Genomic DNA, 21,094 nt, shown 5'->3' with positions numbered 1-21,094 from the left:
GCCCCTCCCCCCACGGGCCTGGCCTCATAGCTGTGTGGTCCTTAGAAGGGCCTCTAGCTCCTCTGAGCTTCAGGTCCACGTGAGTAACACAGAAATAACAAGGCCTTTCCTGACGGAAAGGGGCTCAGAGAAATGAAAGAAAGACACATCTCTGTGCAAACTAGAAAGTGCTGAACACAGGTAGGGAGCTCTGTGTGGGTCATTTTCCTCAGCCACGGCAGGATGCTGGCAGGGACAGCTGCTTTCTTCAGGATGTCGCGGTCCCTTCCCTTCCCTTCCCTTCCTGCTCACTCGTAGGCTGGTCTCCAGGCTAACATCTGCACATTTGGAGAGAGCTTTGCAGTTTGCCAAGCAGTGGGCAAGGCAGGTGCTTGCAGCTTCCTTGGGAGGACACTTCGGTGCTGGAGTTCCTTGGTGGCCTCAGTTCCTCATGGGAGGTGTGCTGGAAGAGTTGGCTCTTCTGCCAGAGTGTGTTGCCAGAGGGCCCTCCCCAGAGCTGAATGGCCAGATTGGGCTTTCTTCACTGGAGAATTTCCTAATTGGATAACTATTTCCCGGAAAACTGAGAGCACATTGTCTGCACAGGAAGCTAGTCCACAGTGTGTGTGTGTGTGTGTGTGTGTGTGTGTGTGTGTGTGTGTGTGAGAGAGAGAGAGAGAGAGAGAGAGAGTTTAACCCAAGAAGCAGATGTCATTTCTTCACGTATCAAGAAGCCTCTTTTCACCAATTTTAAGGAACAAAGCTCTCTTGGGCTTACAGTCAGAGAACGTTCTTTTTATAGCCAGTCCCAGTCTTGGAAAAGCTCTGTCTTTGTTTATGGGCTCAAGTTAAGAATACATCCACTGGATTTAGAATTCATCTGTTAACCCTTAGCTGGACATGAATAGGAAGTGAAGTCATGATTTTAGGGGAAAGAAAGTTGTTTCTAGTTATCTATTTCAGTTACTTATTCTGTAACAAAGGAACCTAAAACCTAGGGAGGTAAAACAGCCTGATGTTTAAACTCATAGCTTCTGGAGTCAGGAATTCGGACAGGGCCCTGTGGAGATGCTCATCTCCGCTCCACCAGGTCTGGGGGTCAGCCAGGAACATGCATGTATTTGAGAGTGGCTTGAACTGTCAGGGCTGGAGGCAGCTGGAGCCTTCTTCGCTCACCTCACTGACACCTGGACTAAAGTGTCTCAAAGTCTGAGCTCGACTGAGCTGATTGTCACAGCAGCCCCCCATGTGGCCCTTCCATGTGGGTCAGGCTCCTCACAGCTGGGGGCTGGGGCTCAGGGGAAGGAGGGAACATCTGGGGAGACTGGGTTCCAAGAGACCAAGCAAAAGCCTCAAGGTTCCTTAAGATCCAACCTCAGAAGTCATGCGGTATCATTCTGTCACATTCTGTTAGTTATAAGGAGTTACTAAGTCCAGGCCAAGGTAAAGGGAGATGAATTAGATTCCATCTCTTGGCGGGTGAGTGGCAAGACTGCACTGCAGAACAGCATGTAGAATTACCATTGCCGCCATCTTGGAAAGTACATTCTGCTGCAAGATCTGCTGTTGCTTTAAATTGAGCCTCTGAAAAATCAATCAACCAATCCTAAAATGGCCAAACATGGACTGACCCTCCCAACTATGAGGCACTGAGCCAGTAGACGTGACAGGGAGAGAACTTGGACTCTGTTGCTCACAGCCACAGATCCCACGTTTATAAAATGGAATCCAATAGGGAGTCAATTGATGGCAAGAAACAGAGACCCCATTCAGGCAACTCGAGTAAAGAAATATGTATTGTCAGGTCACTCAGGGGTCCCATGGAAATTGAAGGACAGAATCCTAAAGTCATTTCCAGAAGTCATGAGGCTCAGCTCGGAAGCCATCAGCAATGGAAACAGCCCCCCCTTTGTCTCCCAGGACCACATGCGGGAATTCTCTTCTCCTGAGCAATCTCTTTGTGGCCTTGCCCTCTGCTCTCCACCTCCCAGAGCCTCCCTGGTCCTCTCTCACAGCTCTGAGCATGCTGCACCCAGTCCTGACTGGCCCAGCCAGTTTTTGTAGATCATAGGTAGTTGACCAGTCTATAAATAAGACACCTTTGCATCAGGTGCCTTCTTCTTGGTTCCATCAGCAAGGGACGCAGGGAATTCCATGGGATGAGACATAGGGACATGGTCATGACCTTTCAGTAGGGTCTATGGGCAAAACCCTGTCTCCTAACAAGACTTCATATGAAGTATGCTGTTATAAATTTCTCCAGTGCACTCTCACTGGACTTTGGGGAGGATGAAATGAATCTATAAACTACTGCAGAGAGGGGACCAATGTTACACTCAATTCATTTATTTATTCATACATTTGTATTGCGCACCCACTAGGTATCAGAAATCATTCTTGGAACAAAGGAGAGAGACACCTCTTTGTTGTCTTCCTCTTGCTCTCCTCCTCATTGTGGGTACACATAAATGTGTGAGATACAGATTCTGTGAAAACTCAAGTGCCTTTAAACCTGACTGGCGACACAAGGCACAGACACACTGGAATTTAATAAAATAGCCTACCAGCAAAGTAAAGCACGCTGAAGTAACATTTGTTTACTAGCAGATTGGCAAAGATTAAATACTCAGTGAGAGTGGAGTTCACAAAAGCGAGCACTTTTCCCCCGTTATCGCTGGAGTCGGAGTTGATAGGAACTTTAAGCGGGGCCATTTGAAAATATCCTCTAAGATTACAAATGCACCCCCACCCTGGGGAGCTGTAATTCTATGTGTAGGGAGTTATTTGTTGTGGTCCTCTCTACGATTTTCAATGACTGGAAACCACCTAAAGGTCTATCAATAAGAGAATGGTTAAATAGGTTTTGACGCATCCATTAAATGGACCTGTAGATGGTTATAAACTACAATGAGGAAGCTCTTTATATGTTGCTATGCAAAGATGGGGTGAATGTGCTGTTGGGTTAAACTCGTACAGAACAGAACCGTAGACCACCAATTGTGTTGAAAAACGGTGGGAAGATACACATCCACGCACGTATTTGCTTGTATAAAGATAGAGTGTCTCTAGAAGAACTCACAAGAAATTAAACACGGTGGTTTTCTACTGGAAAGGAAATTGGTGGTAGAAGGGAGGCTGTCCACTGTATGCTTTTAACTTAGTTTTAATTTGGGTAATATTTTAATGTTTTGTTTATTCAGAAAGTTAAATCTAAAAAAGTGACAAAAATAACATGCAATGTCCTACTAGATCCTATAAGTTGCACATGATTAACACAGGGGGACTTTCCAAGACCAGGTGAGGTCTCTGTGGTGCATCTAGGTCATGGTCTGAGCTGTCTCTCACTGGGCCTGTCGGGCCCAAAAGGTCCAGCGGTGCTAGAGTTTCCACGGCAGACAAGGGTGTGGGATAGAGTCTCCAGCCAGCAGTCGCAGAGAGTTGTAGACAGACCTCTGGGGTTCCAGACTGAAGCCATTTTTCTCATGGCAGAGAACTCTTACTCTGGGAGCCACTGGAAATTGGCATTGGACACTGAGTGACCGTGGGACTGAACCCTCCTATCAATATACAAGTATTAGACGGACAAAGTTATAAGGTTGGATAGTTTAATTAGGATGGAAATGGCACATTTGGGATCAAGCCCAAGTGTGTTCAAAGGCATGAGTGAAAAAGACTACACTTTCAGGGATCATTTATATGGTTTGATACTAGAGAAGTTTCTCCGAACATATAGAGTACCCCAAAACCAGGAGGAGGAGGTGCAATAGACGAAAAACCAAAGACGAGACTTGAGTAACTTGCATGAACACATGCGCCACAGAGTGCGTTGATCTCTCTCAGTGAACACCTATGGTTTTATGGGGAGAGACTTTCTCTGATCATCTGATGGAGAAAACGGGGCCCGGCTCACCGATGGGTCGACGTGACGCATCATCATGACTTAAAGACAGACTGTGCTGTGTTACACGCCCAGTCCAGGTGGCCTGAAGGGACATTAGTGCAAGGAAGTCCCCTGGGTGAGCAGAGCTGCAAGGAAAAGTGACTTGAGAAAAGCGTATACAAACTGTGGTTCTAGAATGTCTCCATCTCCAACAGTTTGGTTCTTGACCAAGTTGTTCACAGGAAAAAATGCCTCCGTTGTTGAACAAAACTTCGGTTCTTGACCCAACCCTGTTGCTGATAGGGCATGATTACATTTTCAAACAAATCAATTTTTGAACAAATTGCCTTTTGAACAGCCTTGCAGAACGAATTAAGTTCGAGAACCAAGGACCCAATGGTAACAGTAATGGTTTGGCCATTTGGTCAAGGGCCAGAAAGGAAGAAAATAGGAAGACCGGGGGGATGATGTCTGAGGAAAAGGTATATGAAAGGACTTATGACAGTAGGTCCCAGCAGGCAGTTCTTGGGGTCCCATGGTAACATCTGCTCCTAGGGAGACATTTAACAACCAGGAAGGCGGGACAGCGCAGCCTGTGGGTGTCAGCCAGCTCTCCCCACAGCCCCTGGTGGCAAGGGTGGGAGCCGTGAGCGCCCCTCTCACCAAGGCTCGGTCCCATTACTTGGTTAACTGGAATCCAGCATTGCCCAAGCTAATTAGAACATGTAAGCTTTAAAAAAAAGTTTTTTTTCTAAATAACAAATATTTACGTCTTGTGGCATGCTCTGTTTTACAGAATGGTTTATAGCATAGTGTTTGGAAAAATACTGAATAACTCCTTCCCTGTACTTGACTGTGGAGGGAAACCACAGCCCAGAGAGGTGGCTCAGCTTGTCTGGAGACACACAGCAGGAGCCAGGAGGCACCCTGATATCCTGGCCGAGACTCTTCTATCAACTTGGGAAAAATTTCCACTGCATGATTGTTGTCAAGCTATTGATGAAAATGAGACCTGAATTAGCTTCAGAAAATGAGGATTTAGCATTGGAAAGTTTTTGACAATTAAAATTAGGAAAGCAAATGAGTATATGTGCTAGAAAATAACTTGCAAGTAAGAAAGAAACCCCACAAATTCCAGTCATTATAACCCCTGGTGCCACTGGGGCCTTGGTTTCCCCTTTTGTGAAGGAAGGGGAAGGGGCCAAGCTAGCCAATGGATGAGTCTATGATTTCAGGGTCAAGGGTCAAATGGCAGAGAGCTCTGGGAACGGGAGTGGGGGAACCTGTCGAGGAGGGGGACTCACTCGGGCCAGCATCCGGCCCCTGGCAGGCCTCTCAGCTGCCCACTGAGGAAGGCCCTTGTCCCCAGATGCAAAGTGCACATTTCACATTAGCTTGCAAGGCAGCACTGATTAGTAATTAAACGGCTTAAAAAAAATAAACCCATTAGAGCTAATGCCATCAAAATCAGAACTCAGACGCTGCCTCATAATTACGAGCGTACCTCGGGACCCACAGGAGAGGACATTTACATTTTAAGACACACTCTGCACAGGCATTGATATCTCCCCACCCGCCCCTGTTCCCACCATGAGGGGCCCTGCTGCCGAATCCATTCATTTTCCAGTTTTACTCTCATCCTGGAAAAAGCAGGTCATCCTGCAAGAAGGCAACAGAGAAGGGGAAGAGAGGTTCTGCATTGGGTTGGCTACCCCTGCCACGCCTAATCACATTACTTAGGGCAAGTTCCTTAATCATCTTGGCAAAGCTCTTTTTGCTCATCTTTAAAATGGGGGTAGTGATGCTCACTCACAGTGTCATGCTGAGGATAAAATGAGTCAGTGCATTTCTGAGTATAGTAGAAAGTCGTTGCCTGATTACTGGGAGCTGTCATTACACCTGGCACCAGGCACTTAGTAGGCACTTATGCAGTATGTCTTGAATTGTCACCTACAGTGTGGCTGGCCCTGTGCTGGGCACTGCTGGGGACCAAGGAGGAGACTGTGGGGCTCTGGAGGAGGGTCATTCTCCCCTGGAGGTGAGATGAATTAACACAACATTGTCAGGCTCATCCAAACCAGGGAGTCCCAGGGAGGGACAGTCACAGAGCGGTGTGTGGACTGGGGAGGGAGATTGCAGTCCTGGAAGGACGGATGGGAGCCCCAGTACCTGGTTCCTGTCTGACCTCATCCTGGGTGATTTACACACATGATCTCATTCCCATTTGACAGATGAGGACGTGGAGGCTAAGAGAAGCTTGTTCAGTAGCACAGAGCTGGGAAGGGCAGTTGGGGCTGCGAGGCCCCACAGCCCCTGTCATCACGACACCAGGCTGCTCGTCAGGCAGGAGTGATGTGTATGGGCACTAAACCTGGAGCACCGGGCTGCCGAAGGAGGAAGGAGGGCGTCAGGGCCTGAGCCCGGGGCTGAGATGCAGACTGGCCCCGAAGACCTAACTGAGAAAAGCCAAGGCAACTGCCCTTGCTCAGAGCTCGGGCCACCACTGGAGGCACACCTCCTGTTGGTCACCCCCCAAAATTTTGTGGACTCCTCTGCCTCCATCTTCGACCTCTTGAAAGAAGGAGCCGACCAACAGCTTGGTGAATTGGACAGGCCTGCATTCAAGACTTCCAGAGTGTAGTTCACTGCTGTGCTACTTTGGGTCAGTCGTTTGACCCAAACTTTTGCCTCTCTGCAGAGTGAGAGGGTAGGATGGGCTCAGCGGCCCCTCCCAGCCTTCACTCTCTGATTCTGTGTGAGTCTTTGCATTCTCCGGGATTTTTTGAAAATCAAGTGCCTGCCTTTCTTCATACATGGGCTCACTATGACTTTCAACTCTCATTATTTCCCCTAGAGACTCAACTCTCCAAGGACTGAGAAACATAAGTCTGGAGGCCTTTTTAAAGAAACATAAAATATCAGGACCAGACAGGCCATTTTCAGCTAGTCCCTGGGGCCGAGTCAGCTATTAAAGATGGAAATTATATATTCATAACACAGGAGATTGCTGCTTGCTTATTTATAACTCGCTCCATTTCAAGAATATTTATTTTAGACGAGAAGGCTTGATAATTTCCATCCAATCTACTCCTCATAGCTTAGGGCAAAAGAAGGAAACAGCTCAATGGAAGGAACGGCTTTCTATTATCGGCAGGTAAGAAGGAACACTGCTCCCGTCCCTTCGGGCCAGGAACACGCCAGAGCTGCACCCCACCCCCTCCCCTGGGACACAGCCAGGCCCTCACCACCCTGGGCAGGATCTTCTCAAACAAGGCAAAACCTAATATGGAAGGCTCAGCTGCTCCTTTGACCTGGGAAGAACCTGAGGCCTGGAAAAAGGGTATGTGTTTGCTCAAGGTCACAGGGACAGCAACACACATAGCTTAGCTGTGATCCCCATTCCCCGGAGTGTCAGGTCAGCATTGCGTCCAGGAGGGAAAAGGAATGATTGGGTTCCTAGTATGCGCCAGTCTCTGAGCCAGGTGTTGAATCAGGTCAGCTAGATTTTACTGAGCACCGACTATATGCCATGCCTTGTGCTGGGCAGTGCTGGGGGATCAAGAGGAGGAGACAGATGTTCGAGGAAAGATTTCCTTTGAAAAGGTGAGAGCACCACCAGCCAATCCTACTAATCAGCACCCCGAGGTGGCTGGTCATGTGTTATTCTGGGCAGAGGAAGACAGTAAAGATCTGGTCCAAGGTCAAAGCTGGTGAGGAAAAAGCAGGGCCTGAATTTGAACCCACCCCAGAGCTATGCTCTTTCTACTACCCCCAAACCATTCTCTGGTCAAACCCCAGGCAACTGAGGCGCCTTTGTCCCCATACCCTGGGCACTCAGGCTCTGCACTCTTATACCCTGTAGCACCTGGAGGAGGCCCGTGTTCCAGGGAGGACACCTGACTCCCAGCAGCCATTGCAGGATGTCGGGCAAAGGCCCTGGGCCAGGATGGGGACTCTGAGTTCAACCTACCACACCCCCCCGTCTGTGTACATCCACATGTGTGAGCTCCCATGGGCTCCCCCCCCACAGGATATAGCTGCATTGTCACAGCAACCTCAATCATACATTCCCTGCCTGCTTGCTCAGTGAGGCCGGAAAACCTACTCCAGGTAAGAATCACTGAGACCGAAGAAGTGTGCATTTGTGTTTGTGTTACGTCATTTATTCATTCTGTAAATATTTATTGAGCACCTATTACAGGGCAGACCATGGGCAGACATGGATTACTACGGAGAGTAGTGGGCACAACTGGTCCGGTTCCTGCCCTCTTGAAGGGTATGGTTTGGTGGAGGACCCAGGACCCATGCCTGGAGCTCTCGGAGCTCTGGGAGAGGTAACTGGTGACTTGGACCAATCTGGGGTCAGGAGACCTCTGAGCGGTGAGCAGGTGTGTTGGCTCAGCCAGGTGGGGAAATAGGCAAGATTGTGCTGAGCAGAGAGACATGCACAGATAGAAGCTTGACAGCCATGGGAGGTGGCTCAAGATGAGGACCCTGGCCAGGTGCCCCAGATCTTCACAGGCTGCGCTAGGGATCAGGGTGTCATCATCACCGCCACTGAACCAAGACAGGAACAGAATCATACTGGCTTTGGAGAATGTCTGAAAGTTGAGGATGAGGGGGCAGCAGCAAGCTAGGGATTCCTACCACTGGTGGTGTTTATTCTAAAGCAGCGTGGGCCACTCACACTGTGGCATTCTTATAAGCCCTGCTCCGGAAGCCTTCCGCTGCAGGGCTGGAGGACCAAGGACCACCTGCCTCAGCATCAGGGGCCTCGGAGCGGACTTTCCAGGTCCAGGCCAGCCTCTGGAATTAGAAGCGTTTGGGGGCAGTCGTGAAATTTGTATTTTATGAACTCAACAAGAAACTTAGAAGCAACGTCATGGCTGAAGACCTTTGATTTGGTCTCTGTGAGGCTGAATGTGTTGAGTGTCTGGCCACGAGGGCAGCCGTTCTCAGCCGCTGCTGTGTGTTACAGTGATCTGGGGACATGGACGATGCAGGTGGCTGGACCTCTGTTCGGAGATTCCGATTCATTTGGTCTGAGAAGGCCTAGGCGCCATTTCTTCTAAATGCTCCCAGGTGGCTCTGTGGTGCAGGCAAGGTGAGAAAGAGAGAGAGAGCTCTGAGTACTAAATCTGGGGCATGGAGCTGCAGGCTGGGGAGGCTGTGGAGGTGCTGGTGTGGCTAATTCAGCCTTGCCTCTTCCTCCTCGGGCTGCCATGCCCCGCTCAGGGCCAAGCCCTGTGCTGGCACTGGGACGCCGACATGCCTGTCCCTGCCCTGGACAGGGGAGAGGAGTGGGAGTGACGTTCCCTGGACCACGGCCCAGCTCCCACCTGCTCACAGAGGGCAGGAAGCCCGCAAATTGAGAATGTCAAAGCCAGAGACATTTCTCGCCACCTCATTTTCCTGTCTGCAGTCCAGCGAGAAGGAGGGGCTTTCCAAGGTCACCCAGTGTAAAGGCAAGAGGTGGCTGAGCTTGCAACAGAGATGAAGGGCTAAGTCCTCTGTGGTGGCTGGGACAGTGTGTGGGCATGCGAAGGACTGCACAAGCGTTTGGGAGCAGAGGGGGCGACAGGCCAGTGGGTGAGTTTCCAGAGAAGGCGGAGGAAGATCGGTCCCCTCAGAGCTCCAACAGGAGAGCTGGGCAGACAGTGCCCACCAGAAACCCAGGGTTCCTGTTGCCCTCGTGCCTCGAATTGTAATTATGGAAACTGCAGTCCAGGCACAGGGATGTATATCCAAGGTCACACACACTCACTCAGGCACAGACACATATTTCCGACACATATTCACTGACATACAGAGAAACATGCAATACCACACACACAGACACACGTGAACACACAAAGATACACAAAAATGCACAAGCCCATTCTCTCACACAGACATGCGTATACACATGCATGCACAGAGACAAGTATGGCACATGCACACACAACATATATACACGTGCACACACAGGTGTATGCACAGAGACACACACGATGCACACACAGGACACAAGGACAAGGCTGTCGCACATATAAAGATACACATGTGGGCATGCATACACAGCACACACAGGCTCACAGGGAACATGCGTGCATACACACAGACAGACAGACACAGAGCTCCTCGGACACCTGAGACCTCCAGGTTGCTTTGTGTCTCAGTTGTAGTGTAGTCTGTTGATCCTTTGGTATTGAAATGTTTATTTCTACATTTTTAAGCCATAATTCTTTCTCAGGATATCCTGAACCTTAGCAGCAGGTAAATCACAATGACGTGAGGTTTTAGGGGGTGATTTTCTTCTTCGTCCCATTTAATTAATAAAACATTTGTAAATGCCTTCAATAGAGCTATCTGAAAACCAGCCTTTACCTTATTATAAAATTGGTATTTTCAGCCTTTAAAAGTGGGGTTTGTCAGCCTGGGAGTCCATAGATTCTATAAGAAACAGGAAGTTCCCCTTTTAGGAATCAAAGATTGTTTCCAACTCCTTATTGGCCAGAGGAGCAGGCTCCTGCACACCTGACCCTGGTGCTGAGCAGGCCCGGCCCCTGCCGTGGGGGTCTGTGCTTTCATACCCCCTGACACGGCAGCACGGGCCCCAGCTAGCCCTCTTCCCCACCGACGCGCTCCCAGACACCGGGAGCACCTGTCTGCACAGAAGTGTGTCTGCATCGACTCACAGGTGTGGGAAAGCCTTCATCTATACCACCCATTTATGGAGATATGTACACACACGTTCCCATACAAATACATGCATACGCATGTGTAAAGAGACATATGTTCATATGCTTCCACCACATGTACATGGAACCTGCCTGGACACTCATTCCAAGTTGCTTATTACCTATAGCTGAGAGGGGTGTGTGTGTGTGTGTGTGTGTGTGACAGAGAGAGAGAGGGAAAGTGAGAGAGAGGGGGAGGAGGGAGAGAGAGAGGATCTATTTTATAGAAAAGTAAAGGAACACTTATTCTGGGCTTTATATTTTTAACTCTAAGGCTTAAGTTTCAGTAAAACCTATCCTCACATTCTTTCCTCTCCCACCCTGATCCCTTTGTTTTAGTTCCTGGGAAACCAGCAGGTGAGATGCTAAGGTCCTGGGGTCACATTAACATGTGACACACAGCAGGGACTTCTTCTGTCTTTGCCTTTCAGAAAGGAACTTCCAGGGATCTCCAAGCCAAAGAACGTGTCTGAGTTCCCAGACGTCAGGTGGGGCTTCAGTGAAGACCTTGCTGCTCTCTGTGAAGCCCACTGTGAATGTCACCTTCAAGGTCAGCACCAATTCTGAAGCAGGAAGGTGCAGAGGCTTCCCAAGCAAGCCTCCTAGAAGATGACCCCTCACGTGGCTTCTCGCAGGAGGAGCACTTAGCAGAAATGCCACCTGGCAGGAGGTGAAGGGCACAGGCTTCGGTCCCCGGGCCGGGCACAGGGTGGCCCTTTGCTGTGAGTCATGCTGCTGCACAAACTCAGCTTTGCTCCTCACCTGGCACCTTGCGCCACCCCAGAGCCACCAGAGGGTCACACTCACTCTCCTTTACATGTGGAAGAAAACATGCTCATCTCTGACCCCCTTCTGGTGAGAGAACCCCCAAAAGATCTGGACCAAGAGTAGACGGTCACTTTTCTGGCATGGCCAGTAGTGTTGGGCAGGGCCCCAGACCAGAGCGTGGGCATCTGAGTCACGTGCCACCTCAGCCTGCAGAGCCACCCGGGCCTCAGCCCTTTCCCTCCGGGGGTGCCTATCATATGGGCACACGTGAGGACCCAGGGGTCCCAGAAGGGTGTGTGCCAGGACAAGTCTAAAACACAGAAAAAAGCTTTTAATGGTTATTCTAATCTGAGACTTGCTGGCAACCTCAAAAGCAGAGAGCTCTTCCTCAAACACAGGGCGAGTGGATCTGTTGCTTGGTATTTGCCTAGAACGTTGAAGTCTACCAGGCTCCCTAAGACAAGCACTCCCTCTGTGTCCCCAACCCTCCCTGCCAAAAGCATATAGACAGTTTACCCCACTCTGCAGATGAGGAGACTGAGGCCCCAGAGGGAGAAAGTGCATGGCCCACAGTTGCACCGGCAGCGAGTGCACGGGGCCAAGACTCCGACCCAGTGCAGGGTCTGGGACCTCACGGCCAGAGCGCTGCACAGGCCGTCAAAACTGAGGAGCTGCCTTCATAAGCCCTTCCTGGGTGGTGTGAGGAGACTGACCCTCAGCCTAAATGTGGCCCTCAGCCCTAGCCAGCTCAGTGTGCTGAGAAGGCAGGTCCAGGGCTGTCATCGCTGGCACCTGGCACTGCCTGGCAAGGGAGGGACAGCCGCTCCGATAATATTTGTACGGTGACAGAAGAATAGATGATGGGTGGCTGGCTGGACCGATGAACATGTAAGCTGAGAAAGGGTAGTTAAGAGCTTTCAAGTTACACAATCTTATATTTTAATCCTGCCTCCATCCTCCTCAGTGCACGCCTTTGGACAAACCACTTAACCCCTCCGACCCCCATCTGGCAGGGGGTTAATGGCATCTGCCACGTACGTGTGGTGAAGATGGTACTGGTAAGTCATGCAAAGCCCACAGCACAATACCTCACGTGAAGACGTGTTTCTCTGTCCTGGGGGGTATTTCTACATCTCCCTTTAGGAGCTGCCCGCCAGGCTGCCCACTACTTCTGCTCCTGTCCATTCTTGCTCTCCCCCAGAGCGTGGGATCTCTGGCCACACTTGACAACTGGCTGGTTGCCAACCTAAGAGGCTTCCTGAGTCCAGGCTCCCTTGCTCTGGCCACCCGGCACAGTCAGCTGTGTTGCCAGACCCCTGGGGCCAGAACAAGTGCAGGTATTGGGTTCAACCTCCTAGGATCCAAGCACCTGGGAAGGGAACATGCGTGCTGTAGGGCACACCTTTCCCTATGACTGGTGTCAGGCTTTGAAGGAGAAGGGGAGGAAGATTCTTCCTTGTGTCCTCCCTTCCACACTTTCTTTCACTCCACGAGGGAGCTGGTGAGTGATGAGAAGGACCCATTTTATCCGTCAGGATGCTTTCTGCTGCTTGAAACTGGGAACTCTAGCCACTGGCTCAATAAGAAAGCTGTGATATAGTGAAAGTCCCAGAGGTAAGGCACTCAGTGAGGCCCCCACATAATCACAAGGTGGCTGCTGAGGCACCGAGCATCGTTTGTAGACACACAACAGTGAAGCAGAGGGGAAGCTATTCCATCTGTGAGAGAAAACTTCCGCAGAAGAGATATCCTTTTCCACTCACAAACTCAAACTCACAGAGCTCCAGGCTGGCTGGATGGATTTGGAGTCTCCTTGTTTTGAAGTATCCATGGTTGCAGCTTGACCTGGGCAGTGGTCCTTGGGTGAGGGGGCCAGAACCTTATTCTCTTCCACAAAGGTGATGCAGCCACTTTATTATCTGCTCAATATGTCCTTTGATGGGGACGGACCTGCTGGGCTGGCCTGGAATATTAGCTGGGTTAATTGACCCTTCAGATGAACAGCCAGTTTAATCAAGGACTTAACGCCCTCAGCTACTCAATTGTGCCTGCCCTTGGGCACGTGGGCCCCTTGCTGCCCCAGCTCCTGGCTTGAAGAGAGAATGAGGTTGGCTCGTGAATGTGTGTGCATGTGTGTGTGTGCGATTGCCCACAGGCATTTGTTAAGTGTAAAGGATGGGCTCAGAGCCCAAGCCGGCCCACGACACCTGATCTTGCTGTTGGTCTTATGGCCTCATCAGGTAGCTCTGATCAAGGGGGCTGCACAGCCACAGCTCACCTGCAAGTGGTGTGTGTGGGGGGGTTGATACGTTCTCAGTGAGGTCAATACTCTTTAAATTAATTAATCAAATGCAACCCATGAAGGCCCACATTTACACACGTACTGTCATATCCTTATACCCTGATTTCACCACTGTTCACTCTACAAAAACAAAACAGAACAAACACAAAACTTAACTCCAGAGCTTTTCATAAAGCCATGTTAGAAGGTTCTTTTCCCACCCAATTAGAACAAGATGTGTTAGGAACATCACGCACACCCATTGTGGACTACGTAGCCATTGTGAGACTGGTGGCGATCTCCGTTCATTGACATGCTCACAATATTCAATTTTAAAAAAAGAAGGTTGCAAAACGACATTTGTACAGCATTACCTGCTGATGAAAAATGGTGCTTACTTGGATCTGTGTGAGTGGTTATGGATTGAGACTTGTCTGAAAGAATAGGCCCCAAGTTTCCCCACATCTGGGTAGCGAGATTTCAGGTTACTTTGCTTTATTTTTATTTTTTAATGCATTTTTTCTGGTTACTCTGCAAAAGCATATACAATCTAATTAAAACAATGGAAGACTTTTGAGTCTGGGACATTTCCTTGCTCCTTTCTAGGGCCCCATATTCCAGGTAAATACCATACTGGCTTCACCCTTGAGAGGTCTCATGCACGCTGTATGGGCTTGGGTGATAAATGTGGCCCCAATTCTGTCACTTGGGGTGCTCTTGGCCCCAGTTTGCTCCTCTAGGAAATGGCAGTGCTGTTCACTTCAACTTGAAACGACTTTTATTTGCTTGAGATTGTTAGCATAATACATGCTGACTTGAAAATTGCAGGAAAGTATATGGAAGAAAACATTACCCATAATATTTTGCTACATTTCCTTCCAGTCTTTTCTCTAGACATAATGAGAGTCAGGACTTGGCAGCAGGCAGGAGCATGTGTGGGCCCTGGTCAGGGCTGCCACTGACCAGCTGGATGGCCCGGGAAGCACTCCACCCCTCAGCCCACCTCCTCGTCCGGACCTTGGCAATGACGGACCTGGAGAATGACGGCCCTTCGGCCGCTCTCGGCCAGTAGCCGCTGAGACGAGGACCGCGAGGCTGCAACACTGCTCCTGGCAGAGGGACAGCATTACTGTTACACCAGAAATACCGGTCCATAACCCCTTCCCCCAGCACCTTATCAGTTTCTTCCATTTCAGAGGGTGATATTCAACAGTGCTTCCTGGCCTGGCTCCACACTGAAATTATCTGGGAGCTCATAAAATGCCAATGCCTCAGCTGCACCCAGGATAATAAAATAAGTATCATGGGGCTGGGGCCCTAGCATTGGTATTTCTGGAAAGTTCCCCAGAATATCCTATGAGCCGGGGCCAAGAACCCACTGGTGCCAGTCAAAGTGCTTCAGAGAGGCCAGAGCTCCGTGAGTGGAGGGTTATTGTCATTAACTCAGGAGGTTCCCCTGGGGGTAGACATGGGTTCCCCGACTCCTCCCTTTCACCTGATCCTTCTAGTGAGGCGCATTGGCAAATCGTAATCTCTTGCTCTGAGTAGAGTTTTAGGGCTCAAGAAGCATTCTCCCATGACTTGTGGAGCTGGGGGCTGCCCAGGCGTAAGGAGTGTGGACTCCGTGCCAGACCCTGTGCTGAGCTGAACACGTCCATGTGGGACAAGAGAATGGGCTCTCGTAGCACTGCACCCGCCTCAGTGGGGGGCAGTGTGGCAGCACCCATCAACATTTAGAATGTACACACCAATTCCAGTCCTGGGCATATAACCAATGGACATGAACTTTATACTGTCCCACTGTATATAGCAGCATTATTAATAGTAGCCCAATTCTGAAAGCAGCCCACATGCCCATCAAGAGTGGAATGGATAAATATATTGCGATGCATTCATACAGTGGAAGACGACCAGCAATGAAAAAGAAAGAGCTACAGCTAAGAACAATGACATGACACTGTGTTCAACAAGAGAAACCAGGCACAAGGGTATATCCTTTATAATGCCATTTGTACAAAACTGAGGAATAGGCAAAGCCAATCAGTGGTGATAGAGGTCAGATGAGCACATGACCTTGGGGGTGGCTATTGACAGACACGGCGTGAGAGGTGGGGCTGGACACGCCCCACTGGAACCAGCACTGCATCTGGGTGCAGGTTATATACACGTGTGTAACCACAAAAAATGTATTCAGTTCTCCACTTTACTTTTTGTAAGTTAAACTTCAATTTGAAACGATTTATTGCGAATAAAAATGTGTATCTCCTTTGGCTCAGTGATTCCACTTCTGACATATTTTTCTACAGATGTATTTACACATGGAAGTTATTATAAGGGTACAAGATTATTTATTGTAAGAGATAAAGATTAGAAAAGACCAAAATGTCTGCCAATAGGGCTGGTTAAATAAAATACAACTTCTCTTCACCATGCAACATGACACAGCCATGCAAAAGGGATCACCGAGATACAGGCTTAAAGTGAGAAAAAATCAAGGCGCAGAGATGAATAAAGAGTGTGCTATCTTTGGGGTCAACGATGTAAAGAGAGATGAGAGAGAAGGGATGGGGAGAGATCAGTTCATAAAAGCATAGAATGAAGTACCCCTGGAAGGGCACAGAGGGGACCTGGGTGGCTGGATGGGGCTGAAGGAAACTTTTCACTATACACTTTCATGCTTCTGGAACTTCAAACTTATTAAAAATTTTTAATGTAAAAATTTAAAGCAGCCAGCCCCTCACCTCCTTCAAGGCCTGTTGCTATGGGATAGGATTTGAAGGTTTACCCAGGCCTGTGGTACACTTCCAAATGCAATCCCCTGTCACTATTTCTCTGCGACAGCAGACACACTCCACCTCCTGGGCCTCCCGGATGGGACAGGACTCTCCAGCCCGAGCTGGGCCCTTGCACCTGCCATTCTTACTTCGGGAAATACCTTCCCAGACTTCCCCATAGTTCTGGACTCCTCCCAGGGGCCACACCCCTCTGGCCCTCCAGGCCCAACCCCCACCGTGGGCCCCTCTGTGTCTTCTGTCATGGTGGTGAGTAAGCAGCAGGATGTGATCACATAGGTGGGAGGGATTGGCAGAGGAGGGAAGGGGCAGGAGACACATTTTGAATGAAAATCCGGAGTCAGCACAGAGCACGATGATAATGGCTGACTCAGATACTTGTGTTTCAACCTCCAAACCTGATGATGGGTGGGAAATTGGGGGCAGGGACCTCTCTTCGCTGATCTTCAAGCCACCTCCCGTAAATCACCGCCTGAAAAGAGTCCAGGAGACGTCTTAACCTTGTTAACGTCCAGTTTCCTCATTTGCCAAGTGTGGATAATTTCTATAAGGAAGGCAGGAGATGATAATTCAATGAAAGGACATAGGAAAGAGCTTTGGAACCTGTAATGGGTTAGCAGAGGCTGGCAGTCAGCCCAAGAGGGCCAGAATGTATTTTCCCTAGAATTGCATTAGGCAAAGTCAGGATCCTCCAGCGCCCCAGGCCCCAGGGCTCCCTCTTGATCGCTCCAGGCTGCGCACACTCTCACTGCGGCTGCTGGGCCCTGAAAGCATGTGACTGCTGCCCCTACTACACAATGTTAGTTACCAAGGTGCCTGCTCTTCTGCCAACCGCCAGTATGGACAGCCTGCCAGCAGGGGCGAGAAGGCATGACTCTTGTGATGCCTGGGACCTCTCTGCTCAGCCCAAGTCCTCGGGCTCCAGAGAAGGCCTGGCCAAAGCCATCCATCAGTCCCAGCTGAGAAGAAGCTGCAACTGCGTGCTGCCAAGAAGACATGCCTTCTTGAAGCCTTTAGGTACAGAGAATAAATCTACAGCCTCCTAAACATGCCAAACTCCTGGCCTGCCAGAGCCCTTGAAGGCCAGATGCTGCGTCCAAGTCTGACTCCAGATGTCTGAAATTCCAGCGTTATCAACACATTCCTCGGTGGTAAGTGTTGTCCTGTGAAGTTGAAAGATCTGCTGAGAAGGGTAGGAGAGTGCGTCCAAAGGAGGCTGCAGTAGATCTTTAAAGATAATCCTGGCGGGAAGGCAGATTCTGTGTAGCCCATGGTGGCGGAAGATGATTCTGGAAAGCCGAAGACAAAGCAAGTGCAGGGTTGAGGGGTGGGGAGAAGAGAGAGAGAGGGGCAGAGAGGTGCTTGAAGACAAAGTTCCCAACCTTTCAGAGGTCAAGGGTGAGTGAGAAAGGAAGGAGGGGAGGAGAGCCAGGCAGCAGTGTGGACATGCAGGCGGTGTGGCCCAGGAAGGAAGGCGTGGACAGGCAGCTCCCCCGTGGGAGGTGGCAGCGTCTGCTCCAAACAAACCTGCAGGAACAGAGGGTGACTCAAGCGGCTCCCAAACTCCTTGCCCAAGCCCTGCAACCCGTAAATGGAAACGAAGATCAACTTGTCCCCTGCTAGGAGGATTCTGCTCACCGGGGTAGGAGCAAGGATGAACCAGAAAATACGGTCTGGTACCTACCGCTTGTCAAAGGCAGGGGACAAGTGCACAGGGCCCAGGGGACCACCCCAGAACCTCTGCCCCCAGAAGGAGCCGCCTCCTTTAGTCACTTCCGGAGGGATTATTAGAGAGTGAGGCGGAGACACTCAGACACCTCCAGTTCCCAGGTTTACTGTGTGACTTCAAGATCAGACACTTAACATCCATCCTCAGTTTTCTCATGTGTAATATGGGGACAGGTGTAGAACCTGCTTCATAGGGCTTCTGCAAGGATGAAATGAAGGGACTCTAGGGTCAGGTTTGGCACAGAACCTTACAGGCCTGACCAGACTTTGACAGGCCTTCCAGGCAGGGAGGAGATGCCAGGGCAGGGTGTGGAGAATATAGGCACATGTGGGCACTGTTAAGACGCTGGAGCATAGCCTGGGGTGGGGGTGGATAATTCTGGAAAGACGGGCAGTGTCCTGATCACAGAGGCCTTCAGTGTCCTGCTAAGGGCCTTGCGCTTTGTCCTATAAGCTGTGGAGAGTGACTGAGGGATTCTTGCATTTAGGAAAGACCTTCAATAGCCAAAGGAGCGGTTTGTCCCAGCCCCCAGGGGCCTCCTGTGTTGCAGTTCATCTGGCTAACCCACACTCAGAGGGAGTCAGCTCCTTAACAGCTGATCCAACCTCTTCCTTCTTCCTTTAGATTCTTTCTGTTTCTAGCCTGTGTGAGGACTTGACCTTGAGTGAGATAACCTGGTCTCAAACAATAGTTGCTTCTCTCTTTGCTGGATGCCCGGGCAAGAACCTTAACCACACAAACCTCAGTTTCCTCACCTGAAATATGGGGAGAAAACATTGATACCCCAGGGCTGTGAGGGGGCACGTGGGACCGGAACCCCGAGGGCCCCTGGCTGGTGCCGCCACACAGGCAGGTGCTCTGCAGGCTGTGCCCACACAACGTCTGTTTCCCACTGCTCACAGTCCTTCTCCTTTGTGACCCTGAGAGCAGCGAGGGAGAGAGTGACCTGCAACTGGGACCTCGAGACCAGGCTTAGGCCTATTGGGAAAGTACAAAACCATTGTGAACAGTGAGGAAACTCAGTCTGTTTGCTTTGGTGGAGAGTAGCTGGACTTGAGGCTGGACTTGAAGTGAAAGGAAGACAAGACAGGGAGGAAGCTGCTGGGTGTGCCAAGTGTCCTGGGGAAAGAACTTGTGTTTTCTGTGGAGCCACCAAGTGCCAGGCAATGGTGCCCATACCTTCATCCACGCAGGAGCAGTTCACCAAGTGCCTTCTCTGTGCAGCATGGATGTCAGAGCAGGAGACAGACCGCGTCCCTGCCCTGGCGGGGCATGCAGGCAGATAGGAGGAAGTAAAAACAAACACAAAAGTGATCTCAGGCACGAGTGCTACCATAAGGTACAGCAGGGCAAAGGTGGGAGGGGAGGGCCGTGCTCACAGAGGCCTCTGAATGAGGGGAAAACGCCCATCGGGCAGAGGGGGGCAGGAGCTCTGCCACAGCGCTACCCACATCCTGTCCTCTCAGCCTCACCACAGGTCTGCCTTCCGAAAGTTGTCTTCATGGGACAGGTGAAGAAACCGAGGCTTAGACAGAGGAACTGTCACACCAAAGAACTGGACAGCAGGAGGCTTCCGGCCAGCCCTGTGAAGCCCACCCTCTGCCCTGCATTCTGGTTCTCCTGCCCTGCATAGAGGCCAAGAGACTGACGTTTCCCGCATCAATTCTCTCCAGGCTCAGTGAGGTGCAAAAGTGAGCACACTCTTCTCCAGATCGTCCGCAGGACAGGCCTGCAGGGAACGGAGCCGGGCACACTGCCACGCTGCACGCAGTCGCTGCCCCAGGAACGGAGGCTGCTGATGTTTGCCAGCTCAGAGCTGCCCTAAAAGTTTTCCACCGGGACCTTTGCAGCCTGTGAGGCTGAAAGTCAGTAGGGGTGAGGGCAGGTGCCCTCGTGCCCTAGCAGTAGAGCCTGGGAAGCTTCCCAGAGCACAGCCCCATCTATAGAAGAGCTCCCAGGATACCCTCCAGCAATCCGTCTCAGACAGGCGACAGGCGAGAACACCACTGCGGCAGTGAATGGGTTGCGCGGTCCCTGCAGCGGGAGGTGACTAAGCCCAGCCTGAGCAGGAAAGCTGTTTGGGCTAATAGCTGCCCCCACCCAACTCCTCTAACCCCCTTCGCAGGGTTAGTCCAGAACTGGAAGCATGTGAGATAAAAATGTGTGCATCAGTTAGTTTTCATCTCTACCGTAGGCACGGTCAGAGTCCAGAGGGCTAACCATCACTCTGCGGAACCCTCCTCAAAGGCAGGTCAGTTGCTCCAATTGGAAAGTCATCTTCAGAGGCAGTAACTACAAACAACTTCCCTAACTGCCATCTGTGGTCGTGCACAGAGGGCCCTGCAAACCTGTGGGGTTCACTTAGTGGGTGAGATGGTGAAAGTCTGGGAAAGTGGTGGATCCCAAAGCCAGGAGCTGGCCAGCTTCTGATACCTTATTTACTGCAGGTACAGTGGGTCCTATTCCACCAGAATTCAATGCAGACCAACAAGAAAAAAAAAAGAAAAGAAAAGAAAATCTCTAACATTCCCTACGCTGACTAACCAAAACGAGGTTTAGATAATAATTATCTTATTCGCATACCCATTCTGTCACTGGGGTATTTGGAAGTGAATCATCATAAGAGCAGTTTGATGTTTTGATGGCATCCGTGGAGCACAGCAGAGGTGCCCCTGGGAGTGTGTTACAAATGCAGACCCCAGGCCCCCCAGGCCTGGAATCTGAATCTGCACGTTGGCAAGATCTCCAACGTGAGATCTTGATTCTTATGCACGTATGGAAATTGAAAAGCAGGTACAATCATGACTTTCATACAAATACAAAATGAATCTGGGTCAAAGATTTTGTAACTCGTTAATTAAGGAGGAAACCACTAAGATTGTACAATTATTTCAAAGGAAAATGCAAAAATTAGATACATATATAGGTCATCAGGAATATGAGTCG

The 21,094-nt window shown here is 50.2% G+C and overlaps 1 pseudogene; it reads left to right on the top strand.

Moving 5' to 3' along the window:
- The first annotated feature begins 3,648 nt into the window (after positions 1–3,648).
- Positions 3,649–3,771, top strand: LOC119043331 (uncharacterized; annotated as a pseudogene).
- Positions 3,772–21,094: the final 17,323 nt, after the last annotated feature.

Source organism: Artibeus jamaicensis, unplaced genomic scaffold (genome assembly GCF_021234435.1).
Source record: "Artibeus jamaicensis isolate MK-2021 breed Jamaican fruit bat unplaced genomic scaffold, CSHL_Jam_final scaffold_286, whole genome shotgun sequence".
Lineage (NCBI taxonomy): Eukaryota > Metazoa > Chordata > Mammalia > Chiroptera > Phyllostomidae > Artibeus > Artibeus jamaicensis.
The sequence above is the reverse complement of the archived record's forward strand: the minus strand, read 5'-3'. Positions and strand labels throughout refer to the sequence as shown.